Source organism: Castor canadensis, chromosome 2 (assembly GCF_047511655.1).
Source record: "Castor canadensis chromosome 2, mCasCan1.hap1v2, whole genome shotgun sequence".
Lineage (NCBI taxonomy): Eukaryota > Metazoa > Chordata > Mammalia > Rodentia > Castoridae > Castor > Castor canadensis.
Window position 1 is genome coordinate 8,995,558 of NC_133387.1, and position 26,005 is coordinate 9,021,562.

General features: G+C 36.9%; 1 protein-coding gene and 1 pseudogene across 1 annotated transcript in view; one reads left to right on the forward strand and one right to left on the reverse strand.

The window, feature by feature from the left end:
• Cntnap2 (contactin associated protein 2) overlaps positions 1–26,005 on the reverse strand; it is a 1,948,854-nt gene that overhangs the window by 682,536 nt on the left and 1,240,313 nt on the right. The window lies entirely within an intron of this gene.
• Positions 11,972–12,437, forward strand: LOC109680910 (tubulin-specific chaperone A pseudogene; annotated as a pseudogene).

A 26,005-nucleotide genomic window follows, 5' to 3' on the forward strand; every position in this document is an offset into this window, starting at 1 on the left:
GTAGCCAGATACATTAACAGCATTTGCAAGTAGTAGGAAGAGGAAAAAATCCAAGAGAAAGATAGACGAGGGATATAAATGAGTCAGCAATATATAAATAGCTAAACCAAGTGGCCAACTAACTCATGGAGATGCATCTTCCCTGTAACCAGGGAAATAAAAATTAAAACTACAATGAAATTTTATTTGCTTTTCAGATTGGCAGATAAAAATATCTGGCCGTATCCAGAAGCCTCGAGGATGTAAATATCTAGACTTTTCACACTGGCAACTGCTTTGAAAGCAATGGCAATAACTAATAAAAATTTTGAAGGTGAACATGTCTTACAGTAAAAATTATTTACAAAGAAATTCTTGAACATCTGTGTAGGAAAGTATGTTGTAATTATTGTTTACTATAAAAACAACCTAAAAGTCCAGCCAAAAAAGAGTGAAACAAAAAATGAACGATGGTCATACAATTGAATATTATAAAGTGTTTAAAAAATGAATCAACCAGAAGTATTTTTGCCAATATGGATTATCTCCAAAATCAGGAACTGAATGAAAAATGCAAGCGCGAAGGGTATTTATAGTTTGACGCCATTCTTGGAAAGTTTAAGTCTACAAAATGGCAATAAGATATTCTGAGGATTGAGAAAGGAGACTAGGAACAGAGAAAGGACTTTAATTTTACATTTGTTGTTATTTTTCTTAATTTGTTATATTTCTTAATTTAGGTGTTGGACACAACCCAGAAATATTTCATATTAAAATAAACAAGACATGCCTTACTTCAGGTAAAGTTTCCATCAACTCACGAACTCACAAAAGTAAATAGCAAATATAGGTCACTTTACCAGACCAGTATAAACTTTACTGAGTAGTTTACAAAATGATTTCTTAGTTACCACTCCTAGTTATTTAAAGAATTCATCTCTACAAAACTGTTTGCAAGACACTTGGGTAGAAAAGCTCATCATTAATAATGTTTTTAATGATTTGTAATAGGATTCATTTGAAAGCTTCATTTGTCTTCCAGGTAGAGAACCTCATCTGAAAGTAAATTTATAGGTTATTGAAATAGAATCAGAGTTTAAGCACAAAAATGTTTTCTAAGCAAATATTTGCAATTATAAAATGAAACCATTTATTAAGAGACTAGTTGAGTAAATTAAAAAACAGTCATATAAAGAAACCTTAAGACCACTCAATGGACCATTTAATGTGAGAAGATGTAGTGTGATCTCTGTTAAAATGTGCATGTGTATATGTGTGTATCCTTTATGCATAGATGTATATATATATATAAGAATGTTTGATTGCATGTGTAAATGTAGATATGCATGTGAATACTATACATGCATGCATTTTTAGCAAATACATACATCCAATATTAAAGTATTTAAAGAAACTAAAAGGATTTGTCATAAAAATTTGTAGCTTATTATTTTGTTCAGAAGGTTTTCTCAATAATTATGATACTGCTGACATAATTATTAGAAATTGCTGTTACAGTTTTGTTTTCTCCCCAGACATGCATTGTGTAAGCATTGCACCATGTCTGCAAGCCTGGCCTCTAAAATCCTATCACACAGCAGGCCATGGCAGTTTGGAGCATTCCATAACCCAGCTATGCGTGTTGCTCAGGTGGCATGAGCAGCTTTAATCACGTGTGGAGAAAGAAGGTAGGTAAAGCAGATGGGACTCTGCAGGAAACACAGAGGAAATGAGTGCGGAGTGTAGCTGATGTTTCACAGGTGGTTGGAAAGCTGATTTTTTATTTTTTAAGCTCACAATTCCAACCGAAAGATGGATGACCAATCAAGTGCTGTAAGCAAGCATAAATAATGAGAGCTCATTCTCACCCACCTGAAAAACAAGTCGGAATTTATGTCTTTTTTTCTAGGATGATATTAGCTATTTTCTGGGAAGAATATTTGTTGACATTTTGTTCCATTATGGAGGTGTTAAAATTCTTTTAAATTATAGCTAGAATTAGTGACTACATTTATATCAATACTTAGACAAGCTAATCTTTCCTTTCCTGTTTCTCTCGTACCAGGTAGGGATGCAGTTTGTGACTATTTGGTAGTCAAGAAAGGGGTTTTCTGTCCTGCGTAACAAGGAATGTTACTCTTTTATTCTTGTTGCTTGTAACAATAATTAGGTTTTAATCTTAATTTGAACTTGGAGACTAAAGAAATGCTATCTTTGATCTGTTACTGACCATTCCTGTGGAACTTTAAAGATACCACTCACTATTATTTAAAAATATTTTAATAAGCAATTGCATATACTTGGTTGAAAAAAAAATACACTTCAAATATCAACTCCATCACCTGAGTCATAACTGTGGCTCAAACATGCTAGGTGATCATGTTCTGAGTACTTTGTCTGGATTATTCCCTCCACCTAAAAGGTGACTACTAAGGGAGGTTCCAAGGCTTCCTCCCTCACCTCTCTGTAGTCCTGACTCAGGGCATGTTTTCACTGAGGCCCACCCACCCCATCTGCCTGCCCTATTTAAACTTGTAATACTCTGCTCCTTACTCTTTGTTTCCCCATAGCACACCTCACCACCACCATCGTATATGACTGACTATCACCTTCTAACACGGAACATACATACTTATTTGTGCACCTTATTTTGTGTTGTCTGTCTCCCATGCTGGGGTCAGAATTTCTGTTTTCTTTCTGTACAGTAAGTTGCTGATGAATATCAAATACCTAGAATAGTCTCTATCGGTCAGCACAAGTTCAATGAATATTGTGCCAATAGTATACAGAGCATTTCTGCATTTAGTTTCTAAGAAACCTCTCTCACTAACATCAGTGATTCCCAAACACTCATTTAAAATGCAGTTCATGGGGTTACAGATATCCACCAGAGAGCTCAATACTGTTAAGCTTTAAAAAGCCAAACATTTAGAATCTTTACAGGCAAGCCAACGAAAGTATTTCAAACTTGGTAATAATTTCAAATCCAAATGTTTGAAATCTTATTGAATTTTGTGCATTACTAACAGTATTTGCAAGCTGTCAAACTGCAAGGATTTCTAAAAGAAAACATGAAAATGTGTCTAAGGCACAATATCAACTTAAGGAATCACTCTTTTCTTTCTGAGTTGAACAGTGAGGTAATAATTATCCTGTCTTCAGGGTACACACTTCCTTTTTACATGTAAGTGGAGTCACAAGTATATGAGTTTTCATTTATTGAACAACTTGCTTTATTTCAAGCACTCTTCTAGGCCCTCAGTGTGTGAAGATGAGTTACATACTTTTCATGCTGCCAAAGAGCTAGTGGGAAGAAGGTGTGTGAGACAATGACAGTATAACCTAAAACAGTCAATTTCCAGTGTCAGGAAACTTCCAGAATACTCCAAGAAGTCAGACTTAGCAAATAAATCATAAATTCACCTGTAACTACACTAAACTCTTTAAGATAGGTAGTACTAAAAATTTTTGTATTGCTGTACGTTCTATTTTTTATTGATGTAGAATTTTATTTTCAGTCAGTAGTTAGCTAAACATTAAGTATTAATGAGCTAACCTGAGAAATTACATTTTCTTATTTCCAGCCAAAGAGCTTTGGTATAGCAGAAAACACACAATTGAGGATGACAGCTTGATTTGCTATAACAGCACAGAGCCTCAAAGGATGGCCCTCCTGGTTCACATCACTGTCACCCAACACCCCACCCCAGCTTGAGAAGATGAAACACATGCAAGCGATTGATATCACTGGGGTCCCTGAGAGCTGTGGGCCTAGTGACTTCCCTGGAGAGTAGCTGTGGCTCTTCCTCCCTTCTTCCAACCCAGGTACCAGACTCAATTAAAGATTTCTTGATGAGACGGGTGACATTTTTCACCTTGGGAAACTATCCCCAAATAATCAACTCCTCTAAGTATCTAATTTTCTCTATTAACTCAGTTTCTATCCACTGGAGCAGCCCCCATGGTGAGGAACATTAGCAAGACAGCCTGACAGATTATGTTCCTTAGTGAGGATAATTAGCTAGAAATAACTTTTTAGGGAAAGAAAACCCTTAAGATAGCAGGGTGAACATAGTCAAGGGACTAAAACTGGTGTTATCACTTTAATTATAACGGAAGTACAAATGTATTAGTTACATGATCTCTCTCAGCAAAGGAGGGAGGAAGAAAAGTATCAGTGCCAGATGTACCAGAAAGTCCTTTTTTACCTCAAAGGAAAAAATAACTAGGACTACTAAGTCATGTGTAAAAAACTTAAAACAATTGGAAGATATTTCCATTGAAGATGTGTCAATGTGATAGTCAATAATAATTTCAGTGGATTGAAAGACAGACACAATGCCAAACAAAACTAATGTTTTTTCATTGGTCATCTTTAGACAAAATTAGGAAACAAATTTATTTTGAAACCTTGTAAATAAAAGAAAAGAATCAAACATTTATCCTATCTCTCCTATAAAAACTCAGGATAACCAACTAGTTGAAGAGAGAAAGTTTTCCTTTAAAGAAGTATTCCAAATATTTGAAGAACAAATGATAACACCAAAACATCAAGATTTTACAGCCATTAATGATTAAGCTATTGGCCACCAAGGACTCATAATATCACAAAAGAGACAACCAGAAATTGTGGGTCCCTTGATAGAAGGCCACCCCATCAACTAGGAGATATTATCAAAACCCCAACCCCAGAGGTGTTGATCAAACCTCTACACCACAATACTCAGACAGCCATTAGCAAGACTAGAAAACATAACAGACAAAAGACTGTTGTCTTCCACAAACAAATTGTAAAGAGATTGAGAAAGGAGGAGAAATGATTGCAAACTTAAAATCAGCTTAAGAAACTTTACAACAAGTCATGAGTAGACTTCAGTTGATACTAATCCAATTGTACATAAAACAAGTCTGAGACAATTGAGTATAAATACTAGCTGGATACTTAAAGACATTTGAATGAGCTTTAGATATGAAAATGTGATTGAGGATATACTTCTAACAAAAGAGAAAAATAATCATCTTTAAGAGATACATAATAACTATAATATCTACTGATATCTTAGATTTGCTCCAAATAATTCCATGGTAGGCAGTAGAGAGAAGCAAAATTAGAACAAGTTTGGCTATAAAAGGAAACTAGTTGGAAGTGGGTAATGGGGGTTTATGACTTCATGTTGTATTTTCTACTTTTAGACACTTTTGGAGATTGATTACTCAGGACAGCAAATCTATATTTCTAGTAATAAGCAGATAATTATAATTTACATTTACCCATCAAGGGATTTTCAAGCCTGTTTTCTACTTCTAAATAAAGGAATGACTATCTCTTGATCATCATTATAACCTGTATCATATGTTTCAAATTTTTAAAGAGTGATCAATGTGTAATGACCAAATCTAGTTCAGTGGCAGTGGTTATTTACTTTAGAAGTATAGCAACTGGTGAGGCAGGGAAAGGGAGAGGAGGAAAAGGAGGGGAAAGAAGGGAAGGAGAGAGCTTGGAATACAGTTCTGTGCTGAATGTACTATAAGCCAGAAAGGGAGAGAGGCCAACCAGAGAGAAGGAAAACGACTTGGCAAAAATCAGGAATCTCTGGATTCTCCTCTTGGCACAGGTCTCAAACTATGAATGATTTTAAGAGCTTCAAATAGATGGGAAAATTAAAGAAGAAGAATATCTTATGGCACATAAAAATTATATGAAATTCCCAGTCAGTGCCCAGAGATAAAGTTTTATTAGGAGTTATCCATGCCAATTTGGGTGTGGACTGTCTTTGGCTGTTATTTCACTATAAAGGCAGAATCAGACAGTTCTGATAGAGCAGAGACCATGGGGCCCACAAAGCCTAAATATTTGTTTTCTGGCCCTTAACAAGAAAAGTTTGCTAACCTCTCAACATAAGTGACAAACAAAACAACAAAAAGGAGGAAAAAAAAATGCCTTGGTCTATTGGAATATTTAGGCCACCAACAATGAAACTAAAGAAATGACAGTCTGCTAGGAAAGTGTGACCAAGATATGAGACAGGTCACTGGAGGAGGATGGAGTAGGGCTTTAGTACTCCCGTGACCCCATCTGTTCCAGTTTCTTCCATGAGCAAAAAATGATGATGCAAGCATTAAAGCATTCTCAAACATTGTAGTTTCTTGTGCATGTACAATTAAATTCTCAAGTTTAGTTATTTCATCCATTATTCTGAGTATTAAAGTTTTTAATATATAAAAGCCTAAAACACTATTAAGGTAACACTGGATTATTAAATCCAAGTGAATCTTAATATATTGTGTTAAATAATGTCATCCCCAAAGACATGTCTACCTGGAGCCTGTGAATGTGACCTGATTTGGAAGTAGCATCTTTGCAGGTGTAATCAAACTCAGATGAGGTCCAAGTTTAGGATGAACCCTAATCTAGTGTTAATGTTATTATAATAAGAAGGAAATTTGGACACAGACATATACATAATGACCACCATGTAAATGACAAAATAGACATTAGAGTTGTGCAGCTACATGCCAAGTAAGGACAAGGATTACAGCTATCAAAAGCTGGAAGAAAAATTCTCCCTTATGGCCTTCAGAGAGAACATGGCTCTGTTAAGACTTTGATTTTAGACTTTTATCCCTCAAAACAATGAGAAAACAGATTTCTGTTGATTTAAGTCACCCAGTTGGTGGCACTTTATTGCATCTGTCAAACAACTATGCACCATGGAAGCACTTGACCTCTGTTTTGTATTCTAGGCAAAAGTTGGAAGAAATGGAAAAATTCTCACAACATTGCCTTTACATAGGGACAGTTAATTTTCATTCAAATGGTGGTAAACATAAGAAAAAAGCACAGCAAATGTCTTTAATAGGCTCACAGCGTGGTGCATATGTGTTGATAATCGCAATGTAAGATGATGTTTGGAAGGCCTTGAAACAGGGTCACCAAATACAAAGGGTGTGTAAAAAACCAGGAGCAACATGCTGGGGTTTGGCAGGCCTCTAATGTTTTGTTGCCTATGTTAAATATAGTTAATGATTTTAGAACTCCTCTTCCCCATTCCCCATTCCAAGTGGTTCGCACATTGTCTCTTACTGCCACACAATCCGGGGCAGGTCCCAGCAATCCTGATGTTTGCCTGAGCCATGGCTGCTGCAATGCTGGAGTCCAAAGGCCCTGAGCACTGTTCCTGATCAACACTCCTCTGGGAGAACTATAGGGTGCTACCTGACTGACCAGGACTTGGGTCCCTAGCTCTCTAGAGGGCCCTAGCAGAAGAAAGGACCATTTCAGAAAGGACAAGCATTTCTGAATTGCCAGTGAAAGTCAAATTTGCAAATCCTCATTTCTCACTTTTGTTCACAAGAGCCTCAACTGCTTTTTAGGGAATATGGGTAAATGAAATGCAGTGAGGGGGTTGTAAGACAGGAGATTTAAAATATGGAAACATGCTTCTCAGAAATGAGCTTGTAGTCCTTTCTACTCCACTTATAATAGTGGTGGAAAGTTCATTCATTCATTCACTGAACATGCCCTGCACATTATGGCCTTTAAGCAATTGGCCTATTGTTGGTGAAACAAAGTATTTCTGGTCTTGATTTGCAAAGATTACAATGGAGATGAAAGAGAAAAAATAAGTAAGAATTTGGTGGGATGAGTTGTTTACAGGAAATGAACACAAAACTGGTAAATAGTCACAGAAAAGACTCCCCGAGGGTGCTATGGATGGGTCAGAGCAGCTGATATTTGAACTGATCCTAAAAGATGAAAAGCAAGTGATAGAGAACAGACAAGCAGTGGGAGCAAGGGGCACAAGTGAGCTAAAATAGAGTTCTAGGTAGAGGGAACAGATGACACCTAGGTTCTCAGGTGAAAAAATCTTGTTGGATTTAAAAGAAAAAACAATAGGGTTAAATGGGATGAGGCTCGGACTAAGGTTTTCAAGGAACCATTCTGCACAGAGCTTGAGACTCTGGGGAATGTGAATAAAATGCTGAGTGTGATAGGAAGCATGGAAATGCTTTACGCAGGGAAGTATCAACAATAGAACAACAATAGAATGTCTGCTTTTAAAATAATCTGGCTGTTGTGTGGAAGATAGGTTGGAGGATGGAAAGATAACTTATGGCTTTGAATAGAGGACACAGTAGCTAGAGTTAGGGTGATGCAGTGGGGGTAAGGTGCATGAGTTAGAAAAATATTTGATGTAAGAAAAAATAGAAATTATTGGTGGGTTGAACATGGCAGGTAGTGAGGGTATGAGAGAAGAGAGAGAGAGAGAGAGAGAGAAATAGAGAGAAGAGGGGAGAGGTGTAATATGTGGGATGGCTGTTGTCTTTCTGTTATAAACAAATGAATTAATGGAAAATGGAGGAAGGCATTTTGCTGGTGGAGAGATCAAAAGTTCCACATTTAGCAAGTCAGACAGGCGATGCCTGAGAGACAGTTAAATGCTGGTGCCAACTGAACAATTAGATACAAAAACATCAGGGCTGCTGTGCTGTTGGAGCAGCTGCATTTGATGCCTTGGAAATGAATGAGATAGCCAAGGGGGAAGTACAGGGAAGCGAATAAGAGAAGAAATCCTAGCACAGCCTGGGGAAGTCCAACTTTTAAAGGTCACAAATAGTATTTGGGGGGGAGAGCGGGGGACTTCTTGCAAGATACTGACAGCAAGTCCTGCATGCCTTCCTACATTGTCACTACCCTCTCTCCTACACCCTCAGCAACCACAACTTCTGAGAGGGTCGGGGGCCAGGCAACGAGGTGGGGAGTTAAAAGCACTGCAGGAATTGTCCAGGGAAAGTGCTGTGCATGGAAGTGATTGAGTGCTGGCTGTAATTGGGAAAGTATTTTGAGAAATGAGATAAGGCTGTGAGTTATTACGGAAAGCAAGATGAAGAACACTCTTGACTAGATCATTTGCTTCCATCGAATACATTATTTCAAATGAGATGATGTACACCAGCAGGGGATATTTCAAGCCACCTAACGTTTTTCAAATGTCCCTATAAAAATCCTAAAACTTTTTCAATTCTTAAGTATGAATTACATTTTGGATAGAGGAACATTTATATCCAGACCTGCATGATATTCCAAAAGGGGGCTTTAGAGATTGGAAAATAAGGCATAACAATAGAACTGCATGCGTAAGTTGGTGAATCATTTGAATGCTAAGGTTAAGAGATGGTAAATGCAGATAAGGGCTCCTAAATCTAGATATGAGTCACAAAGTTAAGAAGGCAATTCATAAAAAGTGACTGACTATAGCTGCTACAGGAAAGTAATGGACACAGAAAGAAGAGCGATCATTTATAAGAATATTTATAATGTTTTTAAAGACACTGGTGTTGAACATCTCTCTGATCCTACATTGCTCCCTGACCTCACTCACCAAAAACAGTCTACTTTCTGTCCACACTCTGAATTTTGACAATAAGCAGAAAGTGAGCCAGGGAGGGAACGCACACATCTTGCTTTTTTCTCTTTTCTTTTCTCTCTCATTTTCTTTTCCATGTCAATCTCTTCCATAAAAAAATTTCTTTTTTTCTTTTTTCTGTTTTTTCTTCTCCTCTGCTTCCTCTTGCTTTTCTATTCACCATTAACAGAAAGGTTTTTCTTTGTAATTTGTGATAGGAACTTGTTTTGACCTTGTTCTGTTTTTATCCATGCTTTTTATTGCATGATTTACTTGAGTTAATCTATGCTTTTCACCATGATCCAATGTCACATTAGGAGTTTAAGAAAAATCCACTCTTCACAATTTCTAACTGCTGGGAGTTTGTAAAAGCCTAGACTGAGGTTCAGAGCTGAATCATTTCTTAGTTCCAAGGAATATCTACCTTTCTTTTCCTGGGGTAACTAGATGCAGTCATGGTAATGGCTTGGAAGGGATGAAGAAGTTAATGACCCAGAAAGGAAACAGGTCCAATAGTATCACAAAATGTTTTCTTGGTCCAGCAGCATAACTGACATGTTTTTCTTTCTACTGCTAATTCAGAACTAGATATCCAAGGCCGTCTTCAAGGCCACCTGATTGCTGAATGAAACCTTGTATGGGGTGAATGTATGAGAAAGCAGCCAGAGGCTGGTAGGTATCTCTTCTGCCACCAGGTGCCACTGCCAGCTCCTGAAGTCACAGCCAAGCAGAAGATCAGCATCAGGATACCAGGAGGCTAAATTTTGTCTTGCCTCGCCCCTGTTGGAGTCTAGGATGCTTGAGGAGGTGGTGATAAAATAATAGAGTTTAACACATCTAAATTGGCCCCTGTGTCTGTCTCCTCATCTTTAAAATGGGCTTGGAAGGCTGTGGCTATGGCTTAAGTGGTAGAGTGCTTTCCCAGCAAGTGCAAGTCTCTGAGTTCAAACCCTGGTAGAATACACACCAAAAGAAGATGGGGTATCATAACAAGCAGTAGCTTTTGAACTCATTTCAAGGATTAAATGTGCTAATACATGAAGGCACTTAGGAGAGCACCTGCTTCCAACCAAGCACTCACTGAGTGCTCAAACTTCCTCTTCCTTTGCCAGTTTCTAATGTCCCTAAGAAACAGACGGTTATTCAAGCTGGGCACCCCAAGTGAGTACAAAGCAAATGTGATAAAGTCTCCTCTTTAGGAGCGCTTAAATCTCGATTTCCTAGAATGCCTTACCTCAAAGACTGCGATCACACATAGAATACACAAGAACCACAGCTAACACTAGTGCTATTAATGAACCCAAGTACTGGGACTAACAAGTTCCTCATTGAACCTACAACTTCCACAAGATAGATGCTTTAAAATTAATATTTTATAATTGGGATAATAGAGATTTATAAACACAGTAGAATCAGGGTCTTTCTGACAACAAAGCCTCTAGACAAGGTGAATGACTGAAATTTATAATAGAGCAGAGGCGTGATGCTTTTCTTGCAGTTCATTTCCGATGTCTCCTAGGGGAAAACGAATCAGTGCATTTACCAAATCCCTTGACTTCTCTGGGCTTGAATTCTTACAAGTGAATGAGGCTATTTATACTAGATGATCTATAAGACTCCTTTCATCTCTGAAACTCTACTGTTCAATTATCTAGCCACTGGAATAATCAACAGCTGAAAAAATCAGAAGGAATTCTCCCAGAAACTGTAGCTTTACTGTTTTATTCTTCACTTTAACTTATAATGTTGGCTTCCTTTTGCATTTTTACTAAGTGAAAGTTATTCTGCAAATTTGCCTCAAGGGCAGCGTTCGTTTTGTTAGAGCTGTCAAAAAATAAAAACATGTAGGTAATAATATTTGGTGTGATACAATTTTAATAGAAATAATTTTTGAGTGAGGGTCAGCCTTTCTGAATCTTTGCCTTGTGTCCTGCGGCTTAGCAATGTGTGACTCACTCTCACTTTCATAGCAGCACAAGGAGGGACCATTTGGAAGAGTTTCTCTACTGCAGAAGATAATTTTAAATTGTAGTAACTTGATCAAAGATCAGACTCTGCACTTGTCCTTAGGGCCAGGGCCCAGAGAAGTTATGAAGGGCTTAATGGAAATTTCACAGTGGGTTGGGGAGGCATTTATTCTCTAAGCCTTATATGCATTTTCTTGGTTTCCATAAAAAGTGACTTATAGTTGAACGTAGTTGGTTGAAGATACCATTTTTTAAAATTTCAGAATAATGGAGAGAAGAGTTGGAAGGTTGAGAAAAAGATGGCAAATTTATTAATGGGTAGAGTCATGGCATATTTCCTGCCACTAAGGCTATTTGAAAAAATACAGAAAAATTGAAAAAAGCAATAAATTATGCACACCTTCATAATGTGTAAAATAACCACTTTTCTTTATTTAATAGACACAGAAGTGTCTATTGCTGTGTTTACTTTTAATTTACATGTGTATATATATGTATATATATATACATATTGAGTGTATATATATATATATACTCAATTATATCATATATGCCATTTACAGTTTTTCTCTTAGTTAAAACAAAATGTTGCACGGTTCCTCGGCTCTCGCCCCTCCTTCGCGCTCCCGGGACCATGGCTGATCCTCATGTGAGGCAGATCAAGATCAAGACCGGCGTGGTAAAGCGATTGGTCAAAGAAAAAGTGATGTATGAAAAAGAAGCAAAGCAACAAGAAGAAAAGATTGAAAAAATGAAAGCTGAAGATGGTGAAAATTATGTCATTAAAAAGCAGGCAGAGATCCTGCAGGAGTCCCGGATGATCCCAGGTTGCCATTGCAGGTTGGAGGCAGCCTATACCGACCTGCAGCAGACACTGGAAAGTGAAAAGGACTTGGAAGAAGCTGAGGAATACAAAGAAGCACGTCCAGTCCTGGATTCAGTGAAGTTAGAAGCCTGAACCTTCTATATAGTGTTTTCTGCATTAAATTCTGGGGCCCATTTTACTAGTCATTGTTTTTAACCACTGCTGTGTGTTCAAAGTAGTATAAGAATGTGTTTTTATGATGCTGTTGCATATATTTTTACTTTGTTCAGAATAGGCTAAGCTAGAATCATGATATTGATAAACATAACTGAAAAGAGAAGGACCTTAAGTAAGACATGACATTAAAAGTGGAGAAAAAGCATTAACTTAAAATATATGATTATGAGCTGAGTTGTACCCAATCGAATTCATATAGTGAAATACTAACCCCCACCTCAGAGATTTGCAAGGGGTGATTAAGCAAAAATGAGGCGGTCATGGTGAGCACTAAGCCAATCTTGCCTTTACAAGAAGAAGGTCTTAGAAGACACAGAGGACCATGAGGACCATGTGTACACACAGGGTAAGGCCAGCAAAGGGGCCTTACCCTGTGTGTACAAGCCAGAGAGAGGCTTACAAGAAACCAAACCTACCCACACCTTGATCTTGGACTTACTTCCCCCAGAAGGTAAGAAAATAAATAAAGTTCTGGATTGGCTACCTAGTCTTTGATATTTTGGTATGGCAGCCTTAGCAAACCAATGCTGATATTAGGGAAATAGAAACTAAAGTACCTGATAACTAAATAGAAAAGGCTGAGAAAGAGGCATGGAGACCTGAAGGACTTTGGGAAGGGTGACTGGTTCATAGAAATGCCTTTTCACCAAGTTAGGAAACCCAAGCTGCTTGTAAACAATGAAGCCAGATTGCCAAGCAGGAGTTGGAGTGGCCTGTAGACTATCTGGGAAGAGACATCACCCTGCTTTAGAAAGGTGCGTGTGAAGTTCAGAGTTGCCGCGCAGGTTTTCTTTTTAAATTTATTGAGGCAGTTTCTCCCCTTCCCCCCTCTCCAGAAATGTGCCTTCGTTAAAAATAAGGACTGAGTCTAAGCATCATTCAGTCAGAAAGACCTTCCTGGCCATTCTGTGTAAGTGATCACTTCTCACCACCATCCACTTCCCTTGGTTTGTCTTTAGAAGACCTATCACCATCTGATCATTCCACATTCATTCGTTTACTTTCTGCCTCCTCTGACTAGAATGTAAACTCGGAAGGCAGGGGTGTTAGATTTCATTCATGGACAGAATCCTCAGTATTTGAACAATATATAATACACAGTAGGTGATCAGTTTTTTAATAAATCAAAAAGAAAGAAAATAAAGGAGGAAGAAATGGGGAAGGAAAACTGCATAATCCCACAAGCATGGTTACTTTCATCTGTGAGGAAAAAATTGAGTAGCTGTCACAGAGACTGTATGTGGCCCATAAATCTCAAAATATTTACTTTCTGGAAAGGGAAATCTTAACATCCTCAGATATACAGGATCTTGGTCACTGATTCTGGGAATGCTTGTTGGTGCTACCACTTTGGTTCCCAGTTTGTCACTACTTTCCAATTGCAGGTAGTTTCTTACCTCACAATTCTTGCTGAAAATGTACCCCTGAGAAACTTGTGCATCTGTAGAACAGAAAACACTCAACAGGATATGCATAGCGGCACCTTTCCCAATAGAAACCAACTTACAGACATTCAAAAAGCCTATTAATTGGATAGTGAAAAGATGTTGTGGTATAGGCATACACAACAATATGTATGAGTTCCAGAAATAAAATATTATATCATATAACATGATACATTTTTATAAGCAAAAAGGTATATACATTGCAAAAATACATTTATATGCAGTACAACTATAGAAAGTAGTTAAGAAAAGGTTGCTGGTTACTTTTGGGTGCAGAGTGAGAGGAATGGGGAGGACTATATGTTTAGTATATTATTGCCAAAGTCCTAGGTCCTTGGGGGTTGGAGCTGATGGGTTCATGACCTATTACTACACTGTTGCTAAATAACTGTTCATTAATTATTAATGAATAATGAGAATGACACACACCAAAGATTATGAACAATCTAATTCTGTGCAGGTGAAGTCCAATTAGGGAGTTTGACTTTGAGAAATTTTCATAATTTCTCTGGGCCTTTGTTTCTTAAACAAAATAAAGAGTAAGGACTTGGTTATTCCTTAAGGAAATACTTAATTCTAATGTCTGTGGTTATATAAAATATGGTAGTATTAAGAATATTTTTTAAAAATCACAGTTCAAAGTAAGTGTTTAACAGGAATAAATGGATCATCTAAAGTACAGTGTCATATTTTGGTGGCCAAACATCATCTTAGGGCTTCCAAAGTCAATTGCTGTCTATGAAGTAATCAACTTATCTCCTTACAATGCTGAGCAGTACTCTGGATTTAATGGCTAGTTGTTCTGTCTGTTTCATTATCCCTACAGTTAAAGAAGCTTTACATTAAGGCTGTGAACTACTATAAATGTCTTGACTATGAATAAGTGAGGCGTCTCCTGTCCATAGACCAGCTGCTTGCTGACACTTGTTATGAGGTTGCATGAATTATTGACACCATTCCATGGTTCCCATAAATAGCAGTTGCTGCTGTTCCAGCTGTCCCTCTATTATGACACGAAGTAAAGACCTGCATTGGCACATATGAATAATTTGATTCTAATTATTGCATCAAAACAGAGATGAAAGTATTTATAGGTTGATGATCTTTTTGAGCAGTCAAAAAACTAAAACCTAGGACAATATTTCATTTATATTAAACCTTAAAATTTCTGGGGTGCCAGAACTAGAAGGGGCAAGGAGAGGGCACGTCTGTTGTGATTCTAGCATGTCTGCTCATGGGGTAGCCTGTTTGAAGACTGTCTCTTCCTACTGGAGAGGACATACTAGAGTGCCTAGATCTAGATCACCCTCTGTGATGAGGTTGTAGCTCATTGCCTCTTCTCAGGATGAGAATTTGGATCCAAACTGGGTCAAGTTGATTTTCTCCCCTGGAAATTTGGAATTGGTCTTTGGAATCATCAAGTCTCTGCCAGTACTTAGAATTCTGAGTCTTAAACCTGGCCTGGTATAGGTTAGTCCTTGTGGTTCATAAATACCTTGTGAAATAGTTCTATTTTTCTTTAGTTTGTCTGGCTTTCTAAGACTAAGGAGGGTCTAAATATATACAGTATCTCTTTCTGTCTTTTTGTTTCTTCTTCTCTCTGTATTTCTCTTTCTCTTATATTTCTGCTGGGTGCCTGTGGCTCTTGCCTGTAATCCTAACTACTCAGGAGTCAGAGATGAGGAGGATCACCGTTCAAGGCCAACCCAGATAAATAATTCATGAGACCTCATGTAGAAAATACCCAATATCAAAAAGTGCCAGCAGAGTGGCTCAAATGGTAGAGTGCCTGCCTAGCAAGCCTGAGGTTCTGAGTTCAAACCCCAGTACTGCCAAAAATAAATCATCTTGTTCAATGTTCTTTTATAAATAAGAAATCAAAGTCTCAAAGAAGCAGATTGATTTGTTCATAGACTTACAGTTATCCAGAAAGCGTGGACATATAGTTCAGGATGGTTGTTTCCTGATACTGTATACTTTCAAATAATGTCATTTTCTCCTCTAAATATACAATGATAGAGAAGAAATTCAGAAAAGAAGTGTAAAATATTTAAAAACAAATGCCAGGGTGTTATTCAATGACATTGGGTTCCCTATCATGAGATGGCAAGTGAAATAACACTGTGAGTCTTTTGTCTTTAAAAGATGTCTTATCTTCAGGAGAGAGGTGGATAGAGAAGAATGAACTGGCAGGATTTTGCTGGGTCTCAATAAATGTTTTCTGCTGTTTTCAGATAAATGATTTTTCAGTAGAACACTTCCAACTCTACAAGTGTAGCGTTCAGTAACAGTCTAATGTTACAGCTGAGTAACAGGTTAGGTAATTTTGGGGGTTAAACGAAGTCCAATCGATGTCAAGTTCAAAACTGAAGCTGAGAAATGTAAACTATGCTGTAATACAGGCAGAAGCTGGATGCTTCCTCTCCCTTTCCTAACTCTATGGCGTCTGACTGATGAGGCTGCACGGAGAAAGTTTCACCAACTTCATGCTATGAAAACACAAGGCATAATTTTCTCATGTACATAAATCGTTGCCAGTCCTCTCTGAGCTCTAGACCTGAGTCTTGTTCCCAAATCACTTCAGAATTGAGAAAGTTTTATGAATGTTTTGTTCATGGTACTAATTCACATGATGTAAATCAGATACAAAGCAAGTTCATCTAAGGAGGTGACTGTGGTCCAGGTACTCAGGTGGTCCTGAGCAAGGAGTTAATTCCTTTCAGCTCCACTGACCCCCATGTTCACTGCTTTCCTTGAGATTGGGCATGTCAACTATATTCCTTTGGTTTCTAATGCGGCCCCTGCCTACTGTTCCATCCACCAGAAATGTAGCAAAGTGAGCTGCTTTGCCCTGAGGTTACACTGGATTTCAAACAGGAGTGCCTGGAAAGGGTGATGTTTGCCATGGGTATCATTTGAGACTCTGTTGCTTGGGTTGGACAAGGAATTTTCTATAAAGTGGGTAATAGGTGATCCATATGGTACCTTTGTGTGAATTATAAAATGTGAGCTTTACTCCATAAATACAGAGGTGTTCCAGAGTATGTGGCTTCTGAATGGAGCAGAAACTAAATTCAGCCCTGACTCACTAGTCTGATGGTTCTTGTGCCCAGAACAATCTGCATAACTATATGGCCAGTCCCTTGTACAAGGTATGTACTAGTTATGTTCTGTTGTGATGTGGTGCTTATTTTGGTTTTCTTTCTGCCTCATTCTATACCTACTCCTATTTTCCTTTTTCTCCCTCTCTACATTCTTTTAGAGGGGTAAAACACCAGAGGAATTTCATAAAAAATAATTAAAATTAAGTTGGTGAATAATTTAAAACTTCAATGAAGGGAATTATTTATATTTTCATCTCTAATACCTGGTATTGTTAGATAATGATATTTTATTTATAATATTTTTATTTATAATGTATTTATATACTTAGATTATCTATTTCATATATTATATATATGTATAAGCTTATATGTATATATGTATATATAAAGCTACTCACCATTACTTTATTTCTAACTCATATTAGTAATATTTATCTTCTGTGTGCTTTAAGTAACTAAAGCCATATATGAAAACAATTCAATATATAAAGATATTTGTAAACAAAACAATTTAACTACTTAGCATCTTTAAGTAAGTGAACTATAAACCTATGTCTGTAAGTCTATCTGCCTCTAATTTGGATGGAAATATAGGGCTATGAAATGAAACCAAGGTACAGAAACTCAACTAATGGGAACTGCTTTTTGATTTTATGCAATTGTTTTCATCAAACACAAAGTGCAGACAAAGGCTGTGCGTAGTGCAGAGATGTAAAGAGACTGATATGCCCTGGCAGACCCAGGGTGACTGAGAAAATGCCACCCCCTCCTTAGCACATAAACCAGCATCTCTCCTTGCTGTGTGCCGCAAGAGCTCCCCAAGCCAGGGGGACAGTCTTCCCTGATCCATGGAGTTGGACCTCCACGGGAGGCTTTGTAAGGCTTCCTCATGGAGGCCAACCCAGCAGAGCAGCTGTGCCAGCCTGAAGACTCACGTCTGCTGTAGCTCCTCAGAGGTGGGCCCACTTCCTCCCCAGAGCACCTGCTGGGGTAGAGAGGAAGCAGCAGGAAGCCCTGCTTTTTCATTTAAGAAGTAGCTGCACTGCCAACTATTCTTCTAGGAAATTCCATTTACAGATTTCAGCATTTTATTTTCCTTCCTCATCTATACACATTTGTATTTCTCACTTTATTCACATGCAAACCATATAATGGTTTTGGCTATATGGTAATGAAATGGCTTAGCATACCTCATGAATAAAGGACTTTAATTTTTCCACTTGCTATTTGGGCAGAATTTGAAAATATCACTGAAATGTACTTACTACATCTTTCAGAATAAGGGGACTACCTACTCCAACCCTCCTTCCCTGGGGTGTAAATAAATAAAGACTTGTCCACCTCTAAAATGTTGACTCTTGTGCAGACATTTAAAAAATGTCTAATATATCTCTATAGATGGAATATTACTTAAAATATACATTATATTCCACAATTGAGGAGGTCATGGATTGTACAATACACGCTATTTTATGCACCACTAAGAGAGAAAACAATTAAAGCATATCAAAGGAGCTCTTTAACTCATGCTTAATTATATTGTGTTTGTGCATACTGGAGAGAAAGCGTGAATAAAATGCACTTGTTTGCTAAAAGGTCTTGTCATTCAGAGGTCAGCTCTCCTGAAACACTTTGTAACTCAGAGAACTCACTCGTACTCCACAGAACGGTTCCCTATATCTATAACAGCACTGGCAATTGAGAAATTCTTGAAAGAGTGCTCTTATACTTCCCTGGAACTTTCTGGAAAGGCACCTAATCTGCACATTTTGATATAAATGCCACAGGCTCACAGACACCTGTGTCTCAATGGCTGCTTCGCCAACAGAGATGGTAAGATCAACTCTTACCATCAATAGTGAGCCACATCTTAATTTCAGACAACTTTGAATTACAAAAACCATGTGCATCCCAGAATCAATGAACTATTGTTTTCCCTGAGACACTGACAGCGGACACAATTAATTGCTCTCATTTTGTAATGTTGGCTTATGAAGCATCTTCCCTTAGCAAATATGGTGGAACTACTTTATAGCTCTGTTGTTGAGGAGCGTCCCCAAAATGTGGGTATGTGAGAAATAAAATTCTTTTCAGAGTTAAACTTCAAAATTGACACATGAATCAGATTAGAAAAATGTAAACTAACTAATGTAAGTGTTTAAGAGATGGATTGACTTGCAGATCTGGAAGAGCTAACTTCAGTCTGTTCGATATCATTGATTTGTAAAGAAAGAAATTATCAGAATGGTAATTCATTCAAATGTGGAAGCTTGGAATAATGGAAAATTTGTAGGAACAGTAGTTTTGGTGCCTGTCAAAAAACTATTGAACGAAGAGGGAATTTTTGACAATAGACCAAAATTGCAAAAAAATGCAACAAACAACTTTAGCCTCTTATCGTCAGTTCATGTGACTTATGTGATTCCTTGTGTGCTGATTCCAGGTCTCCACATTGATCTGATTATGTAGAACTATAGCAGAGAGAAGATATGATAGTTATATGAATTTTGAACTTCAGGGCTTCTGGATGATTATTTCTCATAAATTAAATTAATAGGCTTTTTGGTTTTATAAATTAAAATACTGAATTTTAGTTAAGGGGTCACTCTCTTATTCTTCAGTAAGGTCCCCAGATAATGATAATGTCACTGATATCATGAGTATCTCCTTAGGAGAGTTCCTGGGAATCTGTTAGATTTTTCTGCTTACACACTAAATTTTTGAAGAAAATAACCAGGATATCATCATAATGATAGAATAGGCTCAGAAGATTAGAGACAATAGTTAAATTGATGTCAAACTTGTCTTGCATGAAGAAGTCTGGATTAACGTTAGTAACTGTGTGTTTGTTAAAGTTAGTGAGGGATTAGCTCAGAATGAATGGAAGTAGATTGGTTCACATGCTATAAGGGAAAGCATGAAAAGAAGCTTTCACAATTAATAAGGGAAGCTAGTAGTAAGAAAAACCAGGAACTACATTGTTTCCTCTTCTGTTATGATAATTACCACTTACAAACCACGATTGCCACAGAAAATTCCTTTACTAATAAATCCCTGGAAGTAATTGGTTTATTCATTGGAATACTCCCCAGAATGTTGTGCAGATAGCACATGTTCAATGACATGTGTTTTGTGTTTTTCAAAGTGCTATAGTTGTATATCTGCATACTAACATATACAAAACATCTTCATATGTATCACTTGATTTAATCCTGATGGATTAGATTTGATAAACCCGGAGTTTGGAGCATCAACCAACATCTAATCTCTCTTACATCTTCTTGCTGAGAACATAAAGTATGTCAGATTTAGACTTGTTGAAGCGGAGATTACATTTTAGTAAAGGGAACCCATAGTATGGTCAATATCCAGTTTAATGTAATCTCTCAATGTCACGTGCAGTAAGAACATTTGATTTACATGTGCCAGTGTAAACCTGCTCAGGGTGAAGAAGCGAGGCTGCAAAGTTCATTACAGCATCCCAACTCTCATTATTAGAGCTGACTGTCAATTATAGACATTCACTTGTTCAGAACTTGGAGCAATTACAAAATTCTACACAAGTATCTGGCTCTTTGCAAAGAATTTCAACAAACTTCTAGATATTGAACAAGCTAAATTTTTTCTATTTATGCTTTTTGTTCATTTTTTATACCAGCAGGAAAAAATCATAGTCAAATTCTATAATTTTTATCTATCATTTATCTATCTATCTATCTATCTATCTATCTATAATCTATCTATATCTAAATAGTAGTGCTTTGTTACTGTACCTTTTGCAATCTAGCAGAAATATTTATTTTTCTGGGAACATGGTTCAAAGGTGAGACCCCCTCCCCAGTTCAAACATCAGTACCACAAAAAAAAAGAAATATTTACTTATGAGCCCTTACTATGTATAAGTTTTCTGCTTTGCATGCGCTGTATACTTTTATAGCACTCTAAGCACTAGAGACATTTTGTGCTGTTGTTTAATATCTGAGAACCAAGCTGTTGTTACTGTGGAGTTGCTATGGGGTTAGAACTGATGACTATCCATCTGATGTGGATGGGGGAAGGGAAACTCACCCCGTGATGTGCCATACTGCTTTTGCAAGGGGAGTCCTGCAAAACTTCTTTACTGCAAACTGTTTTGTGGGCTTTCCTCTTGGCTGAAGGGGGAGCCTTGTGTTGGCCACATTTCCAGGAGAGAAAACAGCACCAAGTTTACTTACATGCCTGGATCCTCATTCCAGTAACTGTGCCACTGCCAGAAGCAATATGTAGTGTCTTGGCTGGAACCACGCTCATGACTTAGTTGTTTTACATATAAAAGAGAGTAGTTGTTCATCAAAAGCACAATGTCTGGAGCACAGTGTTGCCTAAACATTAGAATTTGTAATTGTCCTTGTTATTCATGGGCTTAAAAATGTAGATCACAAATAAGTATTACATAAATAATATAAATAACATAGCCAAATCCATTTTGCAAGCTGATTGAAATAGAAACAGTAATATAAAATATTTTAGAATGTGTTCAGAAAGTACTACTATTATTGGGATTAGCTGCATGAACATGCTAACCTAATTTGAATATAATTCAACATTTAAGTTGAGAGTATTAAAACATAAGCCTCAATGCTTTCATCTGCAAACTGAGGTGTGACTAAGTGATTACTCTTTAAGGGTTGGTGACACAAGCCTATGAGTCTGAGGTGGAGAGGTAGCGATCATGGGCTGAGGTCAGCCCAGGCCAAAGTGAAAGACCCTGCTGAAAATGCAAACGAAAAGCAAAAGAACTGAGGTATTGTCTCAGGTGGTTGAGTACTTCCCTAGCAAGCATGAGGAATTGGTTAAATTCCTTGCATTGCCCCAAACAAAATAAAGCAAAACAAAACAAAAACACCAAAACCTCTTTATTTCGATATTTTCTGTGGGTATAATAACTTTTACCTGGTTATATATGCAGTCCTATGTATTGTAGGTTTGGTAAGGGCCAAGGCAGAAGGACGGGCCAAGGAGTGTAAGACTGCAAAGAGAAGGATAGGGTAAGGGATGCGGATCATTTTAGAGTGTCTTGGGACAGCTCGTATTCCCTGAGAGAGAAGATACAGGACACAGTAATTGCTCATTAAATATTAAGTCAGTTCTAACTGGAAGGACAGAAGAAGGGGAAAGCCTGAAGGACAGATGTGGGTCATGGAACACACCTGGATTGACATGAATAAACTATTAGCAAAGATCTGATTAGGATTCAATTTAATAATTTATCACCAAATTGCATTTGGGTTTTAAAATGAAGTTCTGCTGAAGACTTCCTTGAATTCAGATAAGATACTTGATTCTGAAAATGTGTGCATTGTACTAGTTACCATTCTTGGGCTATATCCATACATGTTGATAGTTTCACCAAAAGAAAATATCAAATTAGGAGCAAGGTTTGGAAAGACCAGAATTTCTCAAAGTGTGTGCACCATCGATACTTTGAGAAAGATCACTTCAGGTTATACTGTATTATGTAATATGTTTTAATAGCACATTAAGAAATAATATCAAGTGTGTTAAATACAAAATTTTGTAAATATTGTTGCTTAGGATAATAATGTATTTTAAAAACTGAGGCAATTTAAAGAAAAAAATATTAGTTAGTAATTAAACAGGTGGTTTGGGAGCTCAAAGATTTGTGAAGATAGCATATAAATCGCTAAAATTTGGGACTTCCTGGCTTAAGGTAATGAATTATCTGTTAGTAATTGGTAAAAAATAGTACTATAATGAATAACAGCTATAAGTTTTTTCTCCTTCCAATAGTTTATTGTATCTGATGCCAACAACTTTGCCATTGGAATTAAACTTAGTAAATGATTTGAAACAATTTTATACACATTTATAGCAGTCCAGTATGAGATCCATACAATCAGATGTGTGTATAATGTTTGGATTCTCTTCCTAGTATCTGGTACACAATATTCACTCATAAATATTGGTTAAGTAAATAAACAATTTTATAAACCTAAGTAAACTTAGTGAAATCCTAAAAACTATACCCAGGAGATAGGATGAAAACAAGCATTTTATGTGTGTAGAAAATGATTCACACTCTGTTGGATGTCTGATAGAAATCCACTAAGTTATAACTGCCATTAAATTTACTGCTGATCAGAGCATACAGTTTATCAAATTAAAAAAAAGAACATAATGACCAGAATTAGGAAAATATATGCGAACAGGTCAATTAAGGATCTACTAAATTGATGGGAAAGTACACGTGGTAACTTAATGATTATAAGAAACTGATAGGTAACAAAATATCAGAATTGATTCCTTCCTCACATTTATTAAAGATACTCAGCATTTATAAATAACGGTAGTGAGAAACTAGGAAGCTAGAGTTAAGTTGCATTCAAAGGTCAGGAATTTTGTTGAGTTTTCTAAGTTTAGCAAAGGCAAATGATTGAAAGGTTGTATCTAATCTGAAAACAATAATTCTGTAAAATCATTCTAAAGTGTTCAAATGAATGGTTTCTTTTGTAATTTTATTAGGGAAGGGTTGTGTTTGGCATGCTTATGTAACTTCTATGATTTTTATATTTCAGAAATAACTTATATGCTAAATATTTTCCCTCTATGACACAAAAATATCCCTTTTAAAGCAAGAGGACTGTAATGAGGTACCTCTTTAGTAGATTTGCAGTTTGTTAAACACCATGATGTAAGGCTAATGAAAAATGGGGCTGTGGCACGTTGACCTGGTTTCAAACATTTTTTCTTCTTTCCTTTATTTGCACCACCCATTAAAGGGAAAGCAATCGATATGAGTAAGGCCATGTCTGCAGAGCTGAAGGCCAATGGAACCAGCTCCAAAAAGTCCCTCTTAATGACATTACAACAGTGAGACCGGTGCCCGGTGAGGCCATGAGAGTGTCTCCAAATGTGTCAGATGGTCTCTGCCCAACGCTTGAAATGGGAGAAAGAAAATATCAGCAATTTCAATAATAAACCTCCTGAAGATCCAACTTCTTTCTAATCTCCTCTTTTAAGAAGCTAAACCATTATTCCTCCTCTACTTTCTAGTACCAACCAAATATAACTAAACAAAATCGTAATCACCACCACCACCACCACCAACACACCATGCAAGTAGACAGCATAATGAAAAGCAGCATCTGCAGGAGCCTCTGAGCAAGTTTGTTTCTTGCCCACCCCTATAGACACACAGACAGACCCTAAAGTAGCTACAGTCGAGGAAATACTAAATGTGACTAGGAAATTGGAGCATGTTACTTTCATCAATAGGAATAGGAGATCAGGATTTTTAAAATGTTAAAAATGGATATTGTATATAGGAATACTAAATCTTAAGAAATATCAAAAGGAAGACAGAATTTGAGGGAGCAGAGGTAGTAGATACCAGTAGAAAATTCTCTCTCCAGAGGGGGAAGCATCCAGTGATCCAGTGCATAGTGTGGTCTTTTTATACAGCATTTCTATAAAATATGGAAATCAATTTTGTTATCTGATCTTATTTTCCCCCTTGTAGTTGTATATGTCAGATAACTAGGGAGAAAAACAAAACAAAACTTGTTACAAAGTAAATCTTGAAGCAAAAGTAAAAAGAAGTAGTTAATAGAAATAGTGGCTTGCGGTTCCAACACAAGAAAAGCTTCTCATAGGAGAACCTTTAAAAATTGTATGGACTATTATTTTCTGTACATGTAGGAAACAGGGCCATGGATGGGAGTGATTTAGTCGCAACTGAAGTTGCTTCATCTGAAAGGATTGTCTCTCTGTTTTCATATCCTCTGAAATGGAAATACCATTGGGAGAGGGAACATTGATTGTATGTTACACTCATATCAGATCTCCCTTCCATGTAGTGGAAAACACTGGAAGAAGGCTGTAGAACTAAGGATGTGAAAGAAGAAAGAAGTGAAGCAGGCTGCAAGGTAACTTTTTTGAGCTGGTCTGGGATTGGAGTTAATAACTAGCAGGAACAAAACCAAAAGCAGCGTGATTAATAAACTTACAGACATCATCGGTTGGCTCCTGGGACCCAACTCTGCTGGGCTTTGCCATAATTAATCACCACACCAACTCTGCAAATGAAACTATCATTTGCATATAATTTCCAAATTTACTAAGTTATGTTGACATAGTTCCTTGCATAGTTGGTAAAACAATGTGGATAGTTGGACAATTCATATGTTAAGGGATTTGTAAGTTAATTTTTAAAAATATGCACAATGACAGCTTAATATAATTGCATGTGAATTAGATTGAATTGGTCTATATCCAAGGGCTGGGGTAGGTTGTTTAGTCACCTTGAGCAAGAATCTATACCTGATAGGAGTTCATCTGGTACTTTATTGGAAGACTGGATTTCAGAAGTGCCTATTACTGCAAGTGTGTAAGTTATACTTACGACTGTTCAAAACCTGGTATTTTGTTAGCACAATAAATGTGATTGTTGGTTGCATTATGGAAATTGGGTTTTTATTGGTGAAAGAAATTACTGACTTTCATATAAGTTAACTGGTTAACATATTTTAGACTCTCCCTGCTCTTGTATCAAAAGGATAAAAATAATGTGATGAAATAGTGCTGTTTCTGCAATGCTTTCCTATTTGTTATTAAAAAAAAGCATCCGTACAAAGAGCAGGTGGAGCACCAAAAAGAACAGAGAGCTTAGACTTTTGCAAGTCTGTAGAATACATAGCATAGACAACTTTTGAACCTATTGCTCAAATGCTAGAGATGAAGGTAGTAGTCACGTTGCCTCTTATAGAGCCAATAATAAACACTTTAAGAACCATCGTATCGTTTAATGAAAGGAAAATTTAACTAATAGTAAAAAATTGGAGATTTTAATGAATTTTAAAATGCATGTTTTGGAAAACTATTTGGTGCTATCATACTAACTTATAGTATTAAAATGTATAAGGGGTGTCTGAGTTAGAATGGTGAGGAAACACTGCAGGTAACTTTTTTTCCTTTCTAAAAATCTCCACTAAAGCTAGAAAATATGTGATATACATGTATATATGCACTTACATATACCACACATATATCTGTATACATATAT